The sequence below is a fragment of the Puntigrus tetrazona genome, chromosome 4 (genome assembly GCF_018831695.1).
Source record: "Puntigrus tetrazona isolate hp1 chromosome 4, ASM1883169v1, whole genome shotgun sequence".
NCBI classification, from domain to species: domain Eukaryota; kingdom Metazoa; phylum Chordata; class Actinopteri; order Cypriniformes; family Cyprinidae; genus Puntigrus; species Puntigrus tetrazona.
Window position 1 is genome coordinate 15,453,748 of NC_056702.1, and position 23,435 is coordinate 15,477,182.

The 23,435-nt window shown below is 36.9% G+C and overlaps 1 pseudogene; it reads right to left on the minus strand.

Moving 5' to 3' along the window:
• Window positions 1-8,903: 8,903 nt before the first annotated feature.
• LOC122342746 lies at window positions 8,904-11,047 on the minus strand (annotated as a pseudogene).
• Window positions 11,048-23,435: the final 12,388 nt, after the last annotated feature.

Genomic DNA, 23,435 nt, shown 5'->3' on the forward strand with positions numbered 1-23,435 from the left:
TTAAATATTAAATAGAAATATGAAATCGCCTCTATACATTCCAGTTTATTCTGACTAAAATCACATAATTGTGACTCAAAGTTGTAAATAATGACTGGATAAAAGGCCAAGTTGCCAAATTTACATAAAGATTTTGAGTTTCTGTCAAACCAAGTCTGATGGAACAAGTACTTTTTTTAATAAGTAACTTCGTGTTGACAGCTCTATATAATGAGTCGCATAATGTAGTATATGGTAAATGGATCGAGGTAGAACATAATCAGACACTGACATAGCACAAAATCATGCAGACTGGTTCTGACTTAGTGCATTGACTCCTCCAGACAATAAATCTGAAGGAAAGCTGCAGTGTATTTCAGCCTTTTATTCTTACATTCATTGCCATTATGACTGTTGGTAGAGAAGTTGCTCAGGTCCTTTTAATCCTTTAATGGACATTAAGGTTTGCCATCACTTCCTTAGAACATAATTAATGTGGTGTGTAACTTTAAAAGTTGAACGTAGTATAGTCATGCCCTACTTTTCTATATCAGGGGTCACCAATTATATGTCCATAGTGTGGGTGGAGCCAGGCTGGGACCAGAGATAATGATGCACCATTTGATCAATTCAAGTGTTGTAAAAGTGACTTGATTAAATGTAGGAGATAAGACAAAAACAGTATTGAAATAGATTTATTGCATACATTCTGTACGTTAATAACTCAAATATATATATATATATATATAAATATATATATATATATATATATATATATATATATATATATATATATATATATATATATATATATACCTCAGGTCTACAATATACTCTCTATCACGACATCAAAATTACTATACATTTACATTTACATCATCAACTACACACTTAATTCTTTTTTACCCTGCTGGGTAAAGGAGACTGGACACAGGACATTTACTGGACATTTTAACAGACTCTTCCATTTTAGCAAACTCAACATGTGTTTTACATAAATAGCTAATGATTTAATACAGAAGCAGGAGAAGAACATGACAGCAGACAACAGTTAGTACAAGAACTACTCATACACATCATACCGGACACATCCTGGACCTCCTTTGTACAGTGTTAACAAAGTGCTAAGGCTCTTCAGATGGACACCAGCTGCACTACACACACATACACACACACACACACACATGCAGTATGAAAACAGACAATGGCCGATCGGCAATAGTCAAACTCACTATCTCTGCTTGTTTTTTTAATTGTTCGGCATTGTGCAGGGTATACACAATAAAGCCGTACTGAAAATCGTTACGATTGGTTGAGACCGCATTGCATCGTGCAGCATTCTTGAGTTTTGTTGTTGTTGTTGTTGTTGCTCCATCCGGCTCTAATTTGGGGTGAATTAACAAAATTGGATTATTGTCATGTAGGTTTGTTCTAATGCATTCTGTTACAATTTTACGTCTATTCCGCATGATCCCGAAAGCTATTCTTTTTAATTGAATGTATTAATTTAAAGGAAAATTCTTAATTCGGTACATGTTAAACTTAATCAGCAGAATCTGTGGCATGATGTTTATATCCAGGGTAAGGTGAGACATTTTAATGGTCTCCAAAAAAAGAAAAGCTTAGAAATGTATAGGCTACAACTTAGAATATGCTTTTTTTAACCTAAAACTATGTCTTATTATTGAAACTGTGAGGTTTTGACAGTTATGGATAGGCGTTGTTTATAAACGCCTTACTGTAACCCGGAAGACGTTGTGTATGATAATCAACATTATGCCACAAATGCTGTTTAACTAGTACAGAACCTGTATATTCCTTTAGAAACACAGGATGTTACATGAGCATATATATGAAAAATATTACAATCCCAGGAAGACTTTGAGTGCAATACATTCATATTACAAAAGGAATCAGTGACATCATAATCTCAATATTTATGATCTACAATGGATAGCAATATCAGTTTCGTTTCACTGATGATATGATACATGATATAAGGCACTAGTAAAGAAATACATGTACATAAACAACCAGTTAACATCATGTACAAAGCAACAATGATACTTCGGTCATTGTGTTCATATGATTTATCATGCATTATTGCTTACTATGAACAGACAATGAGACACATACCGTACTGAACTATGCAGCACGTTGCCTGTTTTATAACTTCTCACAATGGTATCATAAATACACAAACAGCTTATGTAATGGAGCGCTTGTGTAATGGAATATATTTCCTGCTTTTTAATATATACCACTTCATGTATAAAGCGATATTAAAGGAACATGTCAGAAATGCACATACAGTTGCGCTTCTTTCTTAGGCAACAGAGTAGTTATGTGTGAGTGCACTAAGTCAACAGTGAATATCAGGGTGACGTGTAGCAGAACGATATGAGCACGAACGATTGAAGAACCATGATGTGATGCGCATCCTGTGTGAATATGCAACGCTCTACAAAACTGACAAAACATCAATGTCAGCAACATCCATAGCCACAAGATACAGGAGACAGGGGCAATTGTGTATTTTTACACTTTCCTTCTGCACAATGCTTGAATCGACCTGCCATTTCGAATAAAAACATCTGATTCACAGGATTATCAAATTACAGCTCAGCTCAAAGAGTTATGCTAAAAATTAACGTCAATTATATCGTGGCTACTAAATCAGTTGCTGTCCGTGTTATTTTATGCAAATAATATTTATTAAATGAATTTAGCAGCTATTGGTAAACTTTTTATTTTTTAAAAGAATTAATGTTCGATGTCTATTCGGTTTCATTCACTCTAAAAATGCTGGGATGAATACAATCCAGTGCTGGGTAAAATAAGGTTAAACCCAGTGACTGGGTTGTTTTTTGCCCAGTGGTTGGAGTTACATATAGGTTCATATTTTACGGATGGCAGCGCTGGGTTGTATTTAACCCCACATTTTGTAGCGCACAGGCTTAACAAAATCAAAGCAGAATTCATTCATGCACACTAAGAAATGCGGGTTAAGTGCAACCCAGTGCTGTAATGGGTAAAATATGTACAGAACTAACAATCGGGTTGATCTGACCCAGCGCTTGGGTTACTATCCATAAGGTTGCGTGAAAACATTAGCCCAGCTGGTGGTTCAAATCAACTCAATTGCTGGTTCTGTCCATATTTAACCCAGCATTTTTTTTTCTGAGCTTTTCTGAGGGCATGTGGAATAAGTGTATCTTTGGCTCATCTGTAAAAGTTTCTGGTGTCACCTACCCTTCAGGATTTTATAGAGTTTAATTATAAAAACTTTGCTTGTTCTGCATGCTATGGATTACTTGACTGTGTTAGTAAATAAATGTTTGTATCACGGTTAATATCTGGCCTAATCTAATCGTAAAATATGAACATTTGTATGTACAGTTGATATAAACTGTAATGCAGGCCTGCTACAAAGATATTTTGGGAACAACTCATTTGAATCAGCGATTTAATTCATTGAAATTTAAACTGTCCCTTTAAATGAATCAGCGTCAGCTCTGTCTGTCTTATTTTTAAACAGTAGTAATATCCAGTTTAAATGCAGAGAACAGGTGATACATTTTAAATGAGCAAAACTAGCTTGTGAATAAACTGAAAGAAGCGAAAAAAGACGATGTGAAGAAATGATGTGCTTTCACACGGGAAGACCTCAAAGCAGCAGAGTGTTTTATGCACAGAAGACAAAAATTATTTGCTGGATGCTGATATTCATTCATGATTCAGTTATTCATAGAGTATGCATGTAAAGTCAGGATTTCAGGAGTTGAAATGGATACATTTGTGCTCATGAACAGACCTGAATGAAATCATTTCTTATTTAAACAGTGACATTATATATAATACACACATTTCATCTAGGAACATCTATTTTCAGTATCATCTCTCAAGTTCTCTCACGTTATCATATAAATTGTATCACGTTGCAGATTTTAACTTCTTAGGCCTGTATATCTCTATCATTAGAAAGCAGGGAAAATACATTTCTATCTCTTCTGTCATGGGGGCATGTTGAGACGAGCTTTCACTTGCAAGCTTTACGTTATTGTAATATATGTGGCTTTTTGGATCAAATAACTGCCCAAAACCAGAATGGACAACGTCTGGGCAAATGTGATATAGTGTATACTCAAGGTGTTTCCAGAAATAAGGCTTGTGAACCATTTGACGTAACTCAACACAGTGAGGTAAAAGCACAGTAAAACATCCAATCAGGACAGTGAGGTAGATGCTTTCAGTGATGGGTGATTATGAAACTATAACGCTTAAAAGAAATGAAGACACAAACCTGCAGCAACCTTTGCATTTCAGTGTTTGTACCGCATAAACAATTACAGGAGGAAATCATAACAGAATTTCTACACGTACACACATTTTCTTTTCACCGTAGGCAAAACAAACAGAGTGGAAAAAAGAAAGAAAACTGAAAATGATTTAGCAAAATTTTAAAAAGCTAGAAAAATAACCTTTCACCAGTTTAACCGATACCGTTGTATATAAAACCTACAATACTTTAAAAAATAGATATTTAACAATGTTAACCTCAACAGTCAAGTAATTGTCATTGATAGTTGTTCCCACTTCATTTGACTACTGAGTTTGTTGGAAAAAAAATATATAATAAATTAACATAATAATCAAGATTTATTCCATGCCCAACTTTTCCATTCGTGCCATAATATGTTTTGGTATAGCGTGATCTGAAACTTTTAAACGTGACACTGCTGGCCTGAAGACACATATTCACGTATGCATACTCACACACACCTGTCCCGGTAGCGTGGTGTTGTTTTTGGGGCAGATAAACTTTAGGATGCATCTCACAAATTGTTCGTGCATGTGATTTCAAGTAAATAGTTTCTACCTCAGTTCGCTTCAAAAGCATCTTCTTTATCTTCACCATGTTTCCTTATTTCCCCATGGTTAGATTCCACGTCTGACAACACGATTCCTTTTGAGACGTTGTACATAGTTCATTCGATAGGAACCAATCAATGTTGTTTAAATTAAGTTCGTTTTGTCCCGTGTTAGTGCTGCTCTGGCGAAGGTTCGTATCGTCCTTGATGATGTTGTGCTGCATGTACATGCAGATCTGAAGAACAGGAAGTCCATTTTCATGACCGTACCTGTAAAGAGAAAGAGAATGAAATGAAACGTGATCAACGTTATTAGATCGATTGCTGTTCTACAAAGCATCACCGATCCGGAGCAATCGGCCTGCCTGCAGCGCGGCATATTTAAACGCAGGTAGTTGTGCAGATTGAAAAACAAAAAAGGTTAAACGCGAATGTTTTGCATAAATATTTATTTGAATAAAATTGTTACAAAAATGCATTTGATTATAGTCAAATATATAATGTTCCAGATATATAAGATCTTGCACAAGAGCGCTCTGCCTGGAGTAGCTTGGTCAGACCTGGGGTGTCGAGTGCGAGACAAGTCACATAGCAGAAGTGCCAGTATTGCAAGAGCGGACTTGGCGCCCATCTCTGGCAAACTCGGCTCCAGCATTCGCCTGTCGAACTTTCAGAGCTAGAATTAGACCCACCAGCCGTCTTCGCACCCACAACATCCGTTGAATCCAAGAAGTTGTGGTCGTCTTTGCCACCAAAGGATGAACAAAACTAATGGCTGTACACTTTACAACAGCGGCACTGAATGTGAAACTACTGGCAGTAACGAAACCGGCAGTAATAAAACTAAAAAAACAGTAAAAACATAAACAGTACTACCACCATGTATGTCATTGATGCCATCAACAGTAGCAGCCCCTGGTAGTAACACCATTGATATTAACGCTACTGACCATAGCAGCACTGACAGTATCGCCATCAACAGTAACTGTACCACAGACAGCACCATTAACGGTAGTAAAACCATCATCGGCTGGAATGCCGTTGACAGTAACACCATCAGCAGTAACCCAACTGACGGCGATATCATAAACAGCAGCATAACTGACCGTAAAACCATTGACAGTAACACCACTGACACTGATACCACCAATAGTAAAACCACCGGCAGTAACACCACCAGCAGTAATGGCACCTCAGTAAACACCATCAACAGAACCACCATTGATAGTGCTGCCACCATTGACAGTAATACCATCAACTGAAACGCCACTGACGTTGACACCGCCAGCAATAACAGCACTGGCAGTAATGTCATTGACAGTAAGACCATTGACAGAACCACTATTGGCAGCAATGACACCATTGACTTTGACCATTGAAAATTTAGATGTTACCCAAGAACTGTATTTTTTAGTTTTGCTTCTTTGTTACCGTCACCTTGCTTAGTTGGGGTTTGAAGAGCACTTGATATTAACTTAAAAGACAAATAATATTAAAAGCAAATTTAACTGCACTGACATTATGAGAATATATTTCTAAACTGAATGAGCTGAATAATGACACTAACTTTGAAAAAAAATCTGTATTTTATAAAACAGCTAAATGAACATCATGACACTGATTGGCTAATGGCACTCCATCCTTTTTAGTGCTATTATACTGCAGTAAAACTACTGATATTAAAAATGATTTTATTTTTAATATCATTTTTACATTTTTTATTGTAAATTGTTAAACACAAATGCATAATCAGTGTCCCTGATTATGAAGCACTGCCTTTAATATGCACCAAAAATTAAGTTCAATAATAATAAAAAAAAAAATTATGACAGAATTTACATTTTTGTGTGAGCTATCCCTTTAAGCAATCTACCCGAATCAGTTTAAGAATTTGAATCATTCAGAGGAAAACCCTAACTGGACTAAGGAATATCAACACTGTGCTGCCGCGCAACCATGTAAATATCGCCCCTTTGAAAGCCAGAGCTAAAGCCGCGCTGCTTCATTTTCACTGCGCCGACAACTGCAGCAAACCACAAAGTCACGCTGACCTATCCAACACCTGTGAGCTGTAACACAAGCCAATAGCACGAGTGCCACACATGACAACAGCATTACGCAGTCGCTTTTTATTGAGTAATGCTCGCCATATTTTCCAACAGAAAAAAAAAAACGTGCTTGTCAGTGCATAATCAAATCCTCAGACGCATCTTGGTATCAGGGGGCGATATTCTTGGGCCAGGAGGAGGTATATTAGAGTCACATGATCACCAACTGTAAGTGCCAAAGGTTCATGGATTTCGAAAGTATCCACAGCTTGAAATAACATGACCTTTGAGTGCTGAAATTAACATGGCAGTCAAGTGTGTGTGTATACGTCAGTCTTATTTCTGCCTTTTTTTCCAGGCGACCAGGCAGCATTCCCTCATAAAACATTAAACACATGGTCAATGTAACACAACAATGTTAAAGTGGGTCAGGAAATACCCCCACTCTCTCCTCGTGTAACCTGGCACTGCAGTTCAACGGCTGCCGTGGTTAAGAATATGCAGTTAATATAAAGATATATTTATTAATCAACATTATTTATATTTGTGCACTGCTCTGTTTATGGAACTAGTTTGGGGATTCTATTGGACCGATACATGAGAATCGTACATTTGGTTGTTCCCAAATGAATTCAGCGACTATTGTGATAACCGCATGCCATATATGAGATTAAATTTCAGTTATATATTACATATTCAGCCTGTAGTTTCAGCTATTTATTCTGTATCATTTACTATACACGGTAACGGTTTCTCTGAATTTGTTATTCGGAAACAGATATCAAAGTACAGTTATTAAATGTACATTTTATTTTAAATAGTGGCTTCTTTATTTGTAGATAATGTGGTAAACATAAATAATGCCTTGAACTTTGTTGTACACTGGCTCCATTAAAATATAAATTCTGACTTTACCAGCAAACACTATATCTACTGAAAGCGTATTGACAAAATTAGAAATCAGACACATATCGTCCCCTAGTGTTAACAAACAGTACATGCCTTGTTTCAGAATTAAATATTCTAGTTTCTAGTCAAGTCTTATCTCGTATCATTTTACAGTTTATACAACTATATTCATAGACATATAATTCAAGCGTGCTTGATACACAGGAGCGTATACTTATTTTTTTAATTATATTTATTAATCTTTCTAATGGTATTTTCTCTTTGTGTGTATGAGTGTGTGATTCAACAGATACTTGTGATTTTTAATAAAAGTACAAATGTACATACCTCTTCCTGTCTGAACCTTTCTCGTTAATGTGAAAATCCAATTAAAGGAGCAGTGACTTCATTAAAAAAATTAATAAATAAAAAAAAATCGATGTGGAGTGTCCGGAAATCTGTGCAGTTATTTCCATTTTCTGTTAGTCCACAGCTGACACTGCAGCCGTTGATTCTCCTAGTCCAGCCAATGGCAGATGAGTTTTTCCTTTCTCACAGTGACGTCATAATGAATCCCTTTTGTTCAGCATTCATGATCCCTCTTGATGCTGTTGCAGTGCAGAAATGAAAATGTTTCTACATTTTTAGGGAAGTGGACTTCATATGGAGTTATATCGTTCCTTTGTGTTCACATTTCATATATTGGATAAGCTTCTGTGGGCTCTTTGGGTTTAACTAGGCCTAATAAGGCTGATTATTTTTATTTTTATTTTTAATTTAACATAATTCGTGAATTTACCTTGTATTGTTTTTTTGTTTTGTTTTTTTAAATGAAAGCACCAGAAGCCGTTTTTCATGTTAGTAAATTAGGTGAACAATAATAGCCCAATGTCACCAGAACCGTCTGGAAAAAGTTGCTATGGAAACACATTTTAAAGATTGCAGTTCTCACAGTTGGCCACTAGATAACGCTAGCGTACTTCAAAACGAACTAGTGTCCATATTTGAACGCACATTGTTGAAATCGAGGCTCTCTTCATTCATCCCTTGCACATCTGTTGATAATATGAAGAAATTAAAAGCGTCGTGTTGCTTATCGGCGTAAGTCTATCCTGAAGTGCTACTGCGTAGTTCGAATAATGCTATCAAGTAATTTCAAGATGCCATAACCTTTCAATGCGAATGCAGTGCCAGCCTAAAAAAATTAAAATTAACAATCACAAAGCCGGTCTGATATTCTCTGATCTTCCCCAAAACGAAACGGAGATATGCGTTGCTCAATTTTCCAAATTTAACGTTACGCATTATTACAATAATAATATTATTTTAATAACCTGGGGCAAGTCGTTTTTCCCCCAAATGACCTTGCAGTTGAACTGCCCTCGCTAGAAAAAAAAAAAAAAAAAAAAAAAAATTACATATTGGTCCTACTATTCCTTTCAATTTAGCTATTTGTTTGTAAACGTCTGACATCGAATTTCTGAAAAACTAATAGGTCAGCTAATTTGTGGACTAAGTTTAGTATACGGATAAAGTGCTACAAATGGATTTAAACGGGCTTGCTTAAATATAACATACGTTCTATTTAATCCTCTTTTTTTTAATTCATGCGCCTATATAACTACGTCTCGCGATTATCTACAGTCACAAGAATGGAAGACAGTTCAGAAAACAATCGCGCATCACGTCATAGTGTTATCCGCTGTCGTCGTTTCCAAATGAAGCGTTCCTCGCAGATCTACTCAAGCCAGCGCGAGGGATGAGGATGTGCTCACGGAGAAAGGTGCGCTTCTTTGGGTTTATAATTGTTGGCGTTCTGCCTTCATACGTCGGTGAGCTTCCCCGTGTATGCTTTATGTGGGCTGCAGTTGGTGTACTTGACTGAATCTCCGTCCTCTGAATCCAAATAGTCTGATTTAGACAGGGACGCTTTGCTGTCGCTCCTTTTAAATTCACCAAACGAGGGCTGCTGCTGGCCGCACGTTACATGCGTGTACTGCATCTGCTCCTCGTGCTCGGTCTCCCTGTGATAGAAGTAATTGAAATTGGACACGATGACGGGCACTGGAAGTGCAATGGTGAGCACACCAGCGATGGCACATAAAGAGCCCACTATTTTGCCACCGATGGTGACTGGGCACATGTCTCCGTAGCCCACAGTTGTCATGGAAACCACTGCCCACCAGAAGGCATCGGGGATGCTGCTGAACCCCGAGTCGGGGTCGTCTGTCTCGGCGAAATACACGGCGCTGGAGAACAGTATAACTCCAATGAAAAGGAAGAATATAAGGAGACCAAGTTCCCGCATGCTCGCTTGCAGGGTCTTGCCCAGGATCTGAAGCCCCTTCGAGTGTCTGGAGAGCTTGAATATGCGGAACACCCGCACCAAGCGAATGACCCTCAGGATGGCCAGAGACATCGCTTGCTGGCCGTTGCCCTGATGCTCGGCCAACTCCAGACCCAATGTGATGAAGTAGGGAATGATGGCCACGATGTCGATCGTGTTCGCGATATTCTTGAAAAGGCGGGCTTGCTTGGGCACGCGAGAAACCTCACGAGCAATTCAAAGGAGAACCAGATTATACAAAGGGTCTCTACGATAAAGAAGGGGTCTGTGAAAGGATTGGGCTTCTTCGAACTAGCAGTCCCATTGAATGCGAGGTGCTCCTCGTACATTTTCCCTTCCTCCTAAACTCCGGTAAAGTCTCCAAGCAAAATATTACAATTGATATCAAAATGACGAGCACCGAGACAATTGCGATGCCCCTCGCGGGTCCAGAGCTCTCAGGGTACTCAAACAGCAGCCAGACCTGTCTCTGAAACTCGTTTTCAGGCAAGGTCGCTCTTCCTCCTTGATGAAACCCTCGTCCTCCTTAAAATTCTCAATGACTTCTTCACCTAACTCATAGAATTTGATCTCCTCCATAAAGATGTCCACAGGAACATTAACGGGTCTCCTCAGCCTGCCTCCAGACTGATAGTAGTAGAGGATGGCATCAAAGCTCAGTCTGTTCCTGTCAAAAATACTCGTTCCTCAGTGGGTCGAAGAAGCGCATTCTTTTCCTGGGGTCACCAAGTAAGGTGGCAGGGAACTGCGCCAATGTTTTCAGTTGGGTTTCAGCGCAAACCGGAGATGTTGATGACCACCCGCTCGCAGCACTCCTGGTCCGCCCGTTCAGGGTCGTAAACATCTTGGGACAGGGCTGCCAATGCCACAGTCTCGTCGAGGTTCTCCCCGGGCACCACAGTCATGTTTGTCCCCTCAAAGGGCGAGTAGTTTCGCGCCCCGCTTCTCGCGCTGTTCGTGGAAGATAGTCAGAGCACTTGTAGAGCGGCGCGTGTCGCGTCACTTCGCGCGCATTTTCCTCACGGAGGTTTCTCCACATTCCCTCCCCAAGCCGAGGCTGGCAGTCTGGTCGATTGGCTGTCACATTCACAGCATTTTAAGCAGCAATGCCCTCCCTCACTCTCTCGCTTTCTCCAAGCGTTATGGCAAGCCAATGTAACATTTATATCCCTTTACACAACAACCAAACGTTACAGGTGCTTCATTTTATTAGTCTTTTAACATTCTACTATTCTAAATCATCCAATTAAGATTATGTAGTTTTCAATTTCACTAGTAGCTATTACAGATTAACGAATATTTTTGAAGTAGCTGCAAATGATAAATGTCCCTTTCAAATTGATAAGTTTCGCCAAACACTTTTTAAAATGCTTTTTTTATTATTGATGTAATTTAGGTGCCATGTGTTCATTAGTGAGCCAATAATTACCGGATTTGCCCGTGAAAACGGTCTGAAAACAACTCCAAAAATCATTTAATCTCAAAAGGCTAACAGTACATTCTCTTAATTTTAAACACAAATATACAGAATTATAAAACATGGATCAAGCCTTTAAGTCTGTTTTCATGTTAAAAGCAGGTGTTAATATGTAACATTTACAAGCACAAAACATTTTTATTGATGCTAAAATGCACATTTTAATGTTCAACGTGTAAAATGCACAAATCATTACTTATTTTTATCTTAAAAACCTATAAAATTCTATGCATCTTTCATCAAATCTGGCCAGTTTCCTGCTAAATTTCTTACAAAGATGAACTCTAACACTAATAAAAAAAACACCTGAAAATAATCAGTGTCTTCGATCATTATAAAATCACAGGTAATTTTTATCAGGGTTGAGCTAAACTCTGCATTTGTCCTTAAGACAATGCGTTTTATCTTTTATAAATAAGCAATTTTTAGACTCCTCAACCTTCCCCAAACCCAAACCTACCCATTTTTATAGTGAACAGGCATTTTCATACATTTATTAATAAGCAAACTATTTAAACACACCTTACCAGAAACACAGTATGTCACAATCTGTGACGAATATAGGTAAGAGAGAATAAGTGTTCGATTATCCTGCCATAAAACCTGACGTTTAAAGCACATAACATTTTGTCAAGAGTCGTATAGATTCTAAAGATTTGGATTACAGCGCACAAATAAAATAGTTTCATTTTGTTTTTATGCTGCATTTTTGTGTAATTTATAGTTCTATTGTCAATCACAGCATGTGGGAGAAAATGCCTTTTGTGTAAACAATACATGCCAACTAAAGGTTAAACAGCTGCAGAAACTCTACTTATTTTAACGGTCTCAAGTGCAGTCTTTTTTAACATATAGGCCTATTCTTGGAAAACGAGCTGGTCGCAGAAATCACACAGAATAGAACAAAATGTTTTTTTTTTTATCATTTCATATAAAGTAAATGAACAATTTAATAATAGATTTGAAAACAAGGTAATTGATAGGACAGCTAAAACAACTCATAATAAAATACTGTGGTTGTAACATTTTAGTACTCATTTTTAGGTGTCATCAGTACATTAGTTTTACTGAAAATACATCAGTATTGTACGTTTTAGTGCCTCATAAATATAAATAAATGTATGTTTTATAGAACCACATTTTAGGTCAAATAAATGTGAATTATCTTGAGATCACGTTGAACATTTACAGTAACTGAGAATTAGGATGCAAACACACATTATCAGTGTAACAATTCATTCTTCATTCTGCATCACAGTGGCAAGAAATCTGTCCCATTTTAAAGGTTAGTTTGAATGTGGCCGTAAAATGCGCCCTTTGTTTCTTGGTCCCACAATCAATACTATTAATGGAACCTTATGGCCCAGACCAAGATTCTTTGCATGCACATGTTTTTTTTTTTTTTTAGTTTTCTTTTCTTTTCTTTTTTTTCTCTGAGGAATAAAACATGCTGGTTTATCCGTTATAAATGTATTTTGATACTTACAAAAAAGGATGATAATCTTTTAATTATGCACTTAAATATTTAGTTTTCAGATAGTCTTTCATTTCCAATACAAATATTACTATATTGACTATATTGCTCTGTTCAAGCTTCATGTACTTTTTGGGATGAAGTCCTTGAATTAAAATACAGATATTATTACAGAATCACAAAGAAGAAATTACATTTTTGCATTTTCAAAAGAAACCGTTTTGCTTGACTGGACGGTAAGTGCAAAGCAAAGTGTACTAGTAACATAGAAAGAAATACGTTCGATTTTAAGGGGTTAAATGCACAAACAGCTTGCCATAGAGGTTGTTTATGAAGTACACAATTGAAATTATTGTAGGAATGCATGTCCAAATCCAGCTGATGTTAAGGAATATTGTCTGCACAGACAAACCATTCTTTTGCGTAATCTTTGGTGGCAACACTTAGTTCCTTTGATGTTAGGTTGCAATTTCATTGGTATTTCATTGATTGCAGCACAAAGTTTGTGCAGCACAAAGGCGCAATGGCTCTCTACATTTCAGATTTTTCTCATTCCTGGTTAAATTTTGCTTCGTTTCAAATAGTATTTGTAGCACTCATTTTATGATGTCATTGTTCACATGCTCCAAACTATAAAACAAGTGTAGCGATTATGCAAGTGTCTCTAAAAGCTCTAAAATGCTTCAACAGAACGTTCAGTGGTGGGTGGAGTTGTGGGCCAAGTTGAAAAAGAATGACGTTGGAGACCCAAAATAGAAATAGATTTCTTTTCCCATGGAGTAAATCCGGGAGCAGCACATGGGGAGAAAAAAAACACGCAAGGGTCATACCCTTTGTTAAAAGACATTTGCGTAGCTCATAGATTTTCAACACACAGATTCATGTTTTAGTTAATGCAACAGGTCATTCTAATTGTCTTGAAACAGACAGAAATTGTATTTGAGTTATTATATTAGGAAAACTCGACATTTTAGAAAAGGTCAAAGTCGAAAGTTTGTCCTTTCCCCCATATACGTTTTACCTTCCAGTTATGACCTTGTATCATGCTTTCTAATATGTGCTATATTTTTATAGTTTTACACACATCAGATTCATCTGTGATTAACTACGTTATTCAACCCTTGCTATATTACAGATGTCTTCATTCATCTCAGTGACCTAAAGTTTAATTAGACTGAATGTGTGTGTTAATGACCTTCACTCTCTTGACTAGTTCGGACTAGTTTGAATTGGTTTGTAACATCACAGAATTAATTTCCGATCTTGAAAAACATTTGGATGTGACGCCTATTAGTTTTTTCTTTATCTTAATTAAATAAGGAAAAATCTGAGGAACGGCAGTTCCTTGATTTAATCGACACTTTGATATTTTCATATTTTACTTTTTCAACTATTTGTTTTTTAACTAAATGAGTTCCTACCAGTATTTATCACATTATTGTGATTCCCTTTGAACCAACAATCATTACTCAAGAACACAGCTCACACACACACACACACACACACACACACACACACACACACAGCTCAGGTGTCCAGCATCCTGCGGACTCTATCAAGGTGACTTGCGCTCCATCAGTGAGCAACTGCTGCAGTGATTCATGTGTCTTTGAGAGGACATGTTTTTATGCTGCTGTGGAACAGATGAGAAGAAGGTTTTCCTAGACTGTCATTTTGTCCAGGGATCCATTAAGGAAATGCACAGGTCGCTGCCAGTGTCCTGGAAGATTAAATTTACAGGCTCCGTCTGTATAACATAAGAGCTACAGATTGGCTGAAAAATGAGGAAGAGTGTCATTCATTGTGAGTGTGTGGGACATACAGCATCGCTTTACTGTAACACATTCATACAGTACATTTTACATTTAGAAATATGGATTATTAGAAATATTGTTATATAGACATTAACATGATATTAAGTTAAAATATCATTATTTATAGATCATTTAACTTTTGTTAAATTACACTGATCTTTTTGATTATTTTGAATAACTTTTTAGATTCAGTGATCCTGTGGACCCTGTGAATTGTTTTTAGGTAGAAAAACTCAAGTGCAAATACTGAATGCAGTTCATCAGGTAAAATGAAAATGGCATGCACAATAATTAACATTTATAAAAATGCTGTTTAAAAAAATATTTTATACACGTCATATTGAATGTGACATTCAATTTCGCATTTTAAACCACATTTCACCATTACCTGATGTATTTATTTTTATACCAATGATTAAATATTTCTATTCATAGTATGATGTGTTTCTGTTTCATATGTATCACAGTTAATGACAGTTCAATCAAAAAAAAAATGGTAGCACATTTTCAACAGATAAAGATAACTGCCCATATTGTACATTTGGAACCATAATCAGTCTTCTCTTTGCCTTAAAATGTCTGGAAATCCACATATTTGCTGTGACATTTTACATCCAGACATATTTATCTGAAGTAGATAATCAGTTCATTAGGATATAACAGTCAAATAAGAAAATAAGAAAATAATGATCACTCGCAGCTGTGGAATGGATCTATATATGAGGCAAAGATTTTCACATTATGAGTGAAGCAGTCTGCATTTACAGCTGTGTACTTCTTGACTTACTAACTTTGTAGAAATATGCTTAATAGCAGCAAGGTTCTTTGTCTTTGTGACCCATTATTGCTGTCATCATTGCAGTCATTATATTTACAAAAGATGTAGTTGGAAAAATACTTGTTTGGTTTCCAAATGCCCAAAGTATACATACAGTGTCATTGTAATATACTTTAATCCAGCGATAGTGTAGTCACAAAGAAAGCCCATTTGAAATCTAAAGGCTGGAATGCACTACACTTTGCATTTTGACTTCTCGACTGGCTGCTTCCCAGTGTTTTTGGCACTCGTTAAGCTTAAATTCAGATTTTGACACCTCTTGCTCTTCTGTACGTCTATCTCTATTTTTACAAATATAAGTATTTGACCTAATGAGCTGCTTGCAGCCTCTCTCTAATGACTTCCATCAGCTCAAAGTCATTTAATTAGTGTGTAATTATCTTTTGCTACCTCACAGGAATTTGAATTGTAGCTAACTTTGTCAGCAGTTTGGAAAGTTCTTCTTATTAGAAAATTACATTTATGGAAAGGCCAAATCGACATTTTTGTTTCTTGTAATTTTGTGCACTGCATGCAAACCAGACTTTTTTGATGAAGGTCACTTATCGATAGTCAGAAATAGTCTCATTCAGAGATATAAAGTATAAAGATACAGATTTATACAGATTAGAACACAATTATGAGGAAATAAGTAAAAGAAGTGATCTTTTGTGTCCAGAAGAACTGTACTAAAAAGCATAATGACAGCTCAAATGATCATTGCTGAAAATCTGGCTCCTAAACGTAATGCCAGTTATATGTAATTCTAATGTTAACTCACCTGTTTTTTCACCTCAGTATTGAAATAGATTCACTTCAGTTTTATTAACCCACTTATTGAATGTTTACATCTTTTTGAATAACACAAAACAATGCATTGACCTTACAAAGTTTTGCTTGACTTGATATTCATCAGTATTTAAGACTTTTGGCTCTATTTGATCTTGATTCTGCTGTTTGATGTATGTTTGTTAGAGTTCTCAGTGGTGGCCGAGCTTGTAGAGCTACAGCAAACAGTGTTTCATGAAAGAGAAGCTCATATTTTTGTGTGTGACTGCCTTTACATAAGTACGAATAATAATAGCACCATTGATCGTGGCTCCACCACAACAAAATAGACTGGGAGTGCTGTGGATCTTTTATAATGGAATTAATTGTCTGCATTTCACTGTGTATCAAACATTTAAACCTAGTTTTACAGTCATTTCAGTTGACACAATATTAAAATAATTGATTCTGCTCATGTGAACAGTGATTCCTGTTCCAGTATTTATACATGTGCATGAACAGTACTTGTCTTTTTTAATGAGCTTGAACACTAATGACAAGGCGATACAAAACAGCTAGGGCCAATCTATCCCGTTGCATTAGACAGGCTGAAAAGCCCACAGTTTCAATGACAGCAGAGACACTCAAAAATTTGTGGCAAGGGATTCAGACCACCACAGTCTACAAACCCTGGCTGCAGAAGTGTGACAGCACCATCTCCTGCTGAACAAGCTGAACTCCTTTTTGCTTACTTTGAAGCACCACTGCACAGAAGACTCCTCCTCCTCCTGGTGACCAGGTGGTTATGCTGTTTCCGGACAGCATGAGGAGATCCCTTAGCAGGGCCCTGACAACATTCCTGGGCATGTTCTGAGAGCAGCAGTGCAGCAGCAGTGCAGCTACCACCATCATCCCAGTTCCGATTAAGTCATCTCCATCCTGCTTAAATGACTACCGTCCAGTTGCACTCATCCCATCATCATGAAGTGCTCTGAATGGCTAGTCATGCAACACCTAAAATCTACCATCTACCGTAAAATCTTTCATCATCTTGTAGAGATACCCCTTATGTAATTCCATATGTTTTTTTTGTAAAGGTTTATATGACATATTATAAAACCCTAAATTGTTTAACTGTAGGATTATTTATGTGCGCATGTTTGTGTCAAGTGTTTTTTTGTTTTTGTGTACGTGTGTTTGAGTGGACATATATGAAGATATACTGTACTTGGTTACAGTACACATATCGAGAGAAATGTGTAAACTCAATTGTTTTAGACTAAACCACATTTAGTCTGTCGTTACAAATCCTCAAGAGAAAAGTATTTCATGCATTTCATTTTCATTTTACCTCAGGACACAAAAAACCTGTGAATGTGACCATTAATCCATTATGAAAGCTAAAAAGGTTACTTTTAAACAATTTTTACACATACTTAACATCTTAAAGCTGTACTGGTAAGATATTTGTCTCAAACCATCAGACATATCAGATGGTATTAATAAGATGGGCTTTGTTTAAGAATTACTTTTGTTGTAAACAACTTGTGACAACTATTACAGTCTCTGTTTGAAATATCTAAAAGATATTTTCAGATTATGATAAGCTGGTCAGTTCTATTTTCTATTTTACTTAACTTTGTATCTGCAACAGACTCTACCTTTAAAATTGTTGTGTTAGACTATTTTATGCTGATGTTGTTTTAAAGTGTCCAATTGTGGGACCGAAGGTGTTATACCAAATGCAAGTAAGAAAAAATTTAAATATTTCATGGTAAGATGCAGGTAGGATAAAGACAAATGTTTTCGCAAACACTGTGTTAAAATCTAACTTGAATATCCCAGTATCTAACCAAATATCCTGTAACGTTAAATCCTAAATGGTCTTAAATGATGCTGTGTGTAGTGACTTACATAATCATGTTTGTGTATGGTTTGTTTGTTTGTATAGGTTATTAAGCTAAGCGCCTGAGACTAAGCATCTGAGAAAACAAATGAAGATCAAATTGTTGCAGAAAAATGTTCAATAAATTGCTTCATTGTTGAACAATCTCATGCTTTGAGTTAATCCATGTGCCTTACAAAGTTGATTGAAGCCTTTTTTAAAGTTGAGGCAGACATTGAGACTAAGAATCCCACATAACTTGACACTTGATAACCCTGTTTGTGAACAGCAAGATTTCTGATGGTCTATAGAATAAAGCTTGTGCAACATTAAGTAATCAGCAAATTTACTTGCATTGCTTCAGGAAGGCGTGATATTTGACTTAAGAGATAAGATGGCAGAATGAAGCTGAGAAAACCTGTGATCATTCTGATTCGATGCCTGTTGCTGGAGTCAGTTGGGAAGGATATGAATTTCAGCTAATTCATTCGAAAGGACTTGTGAGCAAAGCTGTCAAGACTTTGTCCAGTTGGGAACGATGGATTCCTATGATGGAGAAGAAGGACTTTGAGAGCAGAGTAAAACAGTTAAAAGAACAGAATAATAGAATTGTTTATTATTTTATTAGAAACAGTTTATTACTGCGTGTATTGCTAAAAGAGATGCTAGACGTCCTACAGATTCAAATGCAGTTTTTCAAAGTGTTCCTATTACACCAGTTGTGAGAATAAAATCAACTAGTTTGCTTATATTCAGTGGCATCAAAAGAGATTATTTTCATTGGAAAAAGGATTGGGAAAGTTTGCAGAAACAAGGACAACCAACTGGATTAGCAGAGGTCAAGAAAATCTAGCTTTTAGATAGTTTGGATGACAGAATTGTTAAGGACCTGCAGCTGTCAAGTTATAATACTGCTGAAGATGTGTTGAGAGTGCTGGGGAACGATATGCAAACAAGGTAACAATTGCTATGGAAATTATTGAAGAACTGGAAAGAATTCCTTCTGTAAAGGAAAATCAAACCAGAAAAGTGATAGACTTGATCCAGACTGTTGAAAAAACTTGACAGACCTGACAGATCTTGGTAACACTGGTGCTCTCAAAAACCTCTCTCATAATCAAGTCTAAAGTAAACTGCCTGAAATTGTAAAAGAGACTAGCTTATTTTCAGGACTGATAATGGTGTGACTCCAGACAATCACTTTGACCTTCTGTTTTTAAGAAACAGGAAGGCTGAGAAGTGGTTGGATAGTGCATGGAGTTGCTGGAATGACCATCACGGTAAAAAATCAAGTGATATCTTCTCTGAGTTTGAGTCAAGTCTAATGAGTGCAAAGAAAGAGCGCATGAGCTTCTCTGTTATGGCCTAGATGAAATTCAAGTCAAGTCAAGTGGCTTTTATTGTCATTTCAACTACATATAGCTGTGCAGTACATAGTGAAATGAGACAATGTTTCTCCAGGACCTGGTGCTACATGAAGTCACACTTACAACACAATACAAAAGAACTCACATATTGAGCTAAGACAGTGTCTTAGCCACATAAAGTGCAAAGTGTGCAGACTAGTGCAAACAGCAGGGGAGTAGAGTGCAAACCCAGTGTGCAAACTAGTGCAAACAGTGCAAAGACAAAATCAGTGCAAGGCAAAGACATAATTATTTATTAACAATAAATATGAATACTTATGGAACAGGAAGTCCATTCAGGTGTGGTTATTGAGGAGTCTGATGGCTTGTGGGAAGAAACTGTTCAGCAGTCTGGTTGTATTGCACAGGACGCTCTCGATGGTCCCCCTATAGAACATAGTCAGGATGGGTGAAGGGAGATGAGCTTTCCTCAGCCTCCGCAAGAAGTAGAGGTGCTGCTAGGCTTTCTTGGTGATGGAGCTGGTATTGAGTGACCAGGTGAAGTTATCCGCCAGATGAACACCAAGGAATTTGGTGCTCTTGAAGGTCTCCACCTTGGACCCGTCGATGGACAGCGGAGAATGGTCGCTTGAAGTCAACAATCATTTCCTTTGTCTTGTCGACATTCAGAGATAGATTGTTGGCTCTACACCAAGTTGTGAGTTGCTGCACCTCATCTCTGTATGCTGACTCGTTGTTCTTGCTGATGAGACCCACCATGGTCGTGTCATCAGCGAACTTGATTATATGATTGGAGCTGTGCATCGCTGCACAGTCGTGAGTCAGCAAAGTGAACAGCAGTGGACTGAGAACAGTGGTGCTGGAGATGCTGTTCCCGATCCGGACTGACTGAGGTCTGCCTGTGACCAATCAATGAAATTGTTAAAGTGCATAAAGTCATCAGACCTAAGCAATTGCAGAGATTTTTCCCAGAGATTTTTGATGCCAGGACACAAATTCGATAGAACTGTGTGGAATATGTGAGTCCAACCTCTCTTTTTTTGGGACGTACTGGGAAGAGTGGGTTAGGAAGAGTTTTTTAAGGAAGTTTCATAGCTATCCATACAAAAGACTGAAAATCATCCAGGATGAAGTCAACAGGTTCTGGAGAAGATGGTGTCAGCTGGCAGGTCCTAACCTGTTTGTAAAAAACAAGTGGCATACTAAGGAACGGAATGTGGCTTTGGGAATGTGGTATGGTTGGCTGACCAGAATGCTTTACGAGGTCAGTACAAGTTGGCCAGTGTCAGTACGAGTTGTCAGTGTAAATGCAGACACAAAAGGTATAGTAAGGGATGTAATGGTCAGAGTATTCCCCAGTTATCCTGTTTCCATTGTTAAACCAAATCAAAAAGAAAAACAGAATTCAAACGTACAAGATTCCAGCTACGATTTTTTTATAGGGATGTTAGACGCTTGGTTGTTTCGTTTCCCATTGAAGAGCAGTAAAGACATCAATTTTTAGCCAGAAGTATGTGACCTCCTTGGGTCAGTTGACCAGGAGTTCAAGTGGGAGGTGTTAAACCAAAGGCAAGTAAGGAAAATAATATATATATTTGATCACTGTGTAAATAAAGACACAAATTCATCAGATAAAATGAGTTTTATTTAATTAACTACTGGATGTGAGCACAAACAAGGAGCTAGGAAGCTGATTAGTCAGTGAAACTGCACATGATGTCACAAGGAACCAGGTAGGTGTAATTATCAATGTGCAGAGAGTGTTTATAGATGTGCTTCTCCAGTTTTCTTCTCCATTCCTACCCTTTGCGATAGTTGGTGCTATTACTGATGAGTTTGTTCAAGGACACCTGGGACGCCACAATTTACTCATCAACTTTGCAACGCTACTGGTAGGATAAAGACAATTTTTTTAGCAATCACTGTGTTAAAATCTAACTTGTGAATATCCCAGTAATGTTAATCCCTAAATGATCTTAAATTATGCTGTGTGTAGTGACTTACATAATCATGTTTGTGTATGGTTTGCTTGTTTGTTTGTATAGGTTATTAAGCTAAGCATCTGAGAAAACACTGAAAATGAGAAAATGATGATCGAATTGTTGCAAACAAAAATTTAATAAATTGCTTCAGTGATGATGAATCTCATGAGTTAATCCAATGCGCCTTCCAAAGTTGATTGAAGCCCTTTTTCAAGTTTGAGGCAGACATTGAGACTAAGAATCCCACATAACTTGACATGAAGGTGGGAGGGAATTTTTATGACTGGCCATAAATCTAATTGTTTGACAAAAAGGACGTTAATAAAGCAACATAAGTAAAATAGCAAGATATGAGACTAATAATGCATTATAATTATGAGAAATATAATCCATTGTAACTTGTAGCTTGTTCATTGTGTGTTATAAATTATCATACTTTAAAAGCTATAATCATAAATAATATTATAACACATTAAAACTGTTCTTTTAAATATTAATGAGACGATACAACATATTATAAAGTTGTTTATAATGCATTATGCGTTCATTGTAATGCATTCATTATAATATTATGCATTCATTATAATATCCATCACTCTGTTCTCCTATTTGATACTGTTCAATGTGCTGATACAATCTGCATTGTTAAAAGCGCTACATAAATAAAAGAGATTGGTTGATTAATATTATAAATATCTATGCACAGCTTGTAACCCTCCAAAGAGAAAGCTTGTAACCCTCCAAAGATTTAGGCAGAAAGAACTGGGGGACTGGGGGAATATTTGCACATGCTGTAAGAATAATACATATATGATAATATATAAGAAAAAAAACTTCCAGCCGTAATTTTAGATATGTCAACAAGATAAAAATAGCTTCTGTTGACATGTTTGAGGTGGCTTTGTGCTATGTGCCAGTCACACTACGAACATCCCTACTACAGGGGATGAACAAACAAGAATCAACATGATCTGACTCTAACAAATATACAAAAATCTGTTGTACTGGTTCCTGTGGTATTGAGGTGACTGTCTAGTCAGATTACCTGGAAATTAATTTGTGATGAACATTCTTAAATTCATGATGGCCTCATCTCGTTCAGTAAAATGAATATTTCTCCCATAATTTTCATTGTCATCATTTACTGACCTTAATTTACCTTTACAGATGCTTTTATTCAAAGTGACTAACTTGAGGAACACAATAAGTGATCCATCATGAAGTTTCAAGCATTGTTCAGATTAAAGAGCTAGACAGAGATTAAAGGAAAGAGAAAGCAAAGTTTTTGTAGTGGTCTTTTTTTAAGATGAAGGAGATGAGTTTTCAGGTTTCACTTGAAAATTCATGTGGATTCAACATTCTAGATAAAGATGGGAAGTTCATTCCACCAGCCAGGAATGCGGATCCAAAAAAAGGTTCTGGAAAGTGATTTTTTTGCCTCTTTGTGATGGTACCACAATGCTTTGATCACTTCCAATTCTCAGACATCTAAAGGGAATGTAGATTCTCAAAAGTGAGTGGAGTAAGCAAGAGCTGAACCTGTGGCTGTAATATATGCAAGCATAAATGTTCAAGACATTGATACTTTTCAAGAATTGCAATAGTCCACTGTAGCATTGACAATGGCCTGGACAAGAAATTGTGCTGCATGTTCCGTTAAGAAGGTTGCGTGTGCGTTTTTGCGCTTGTTTGTGCACAGTTGTTACAGCGGAAGAGGC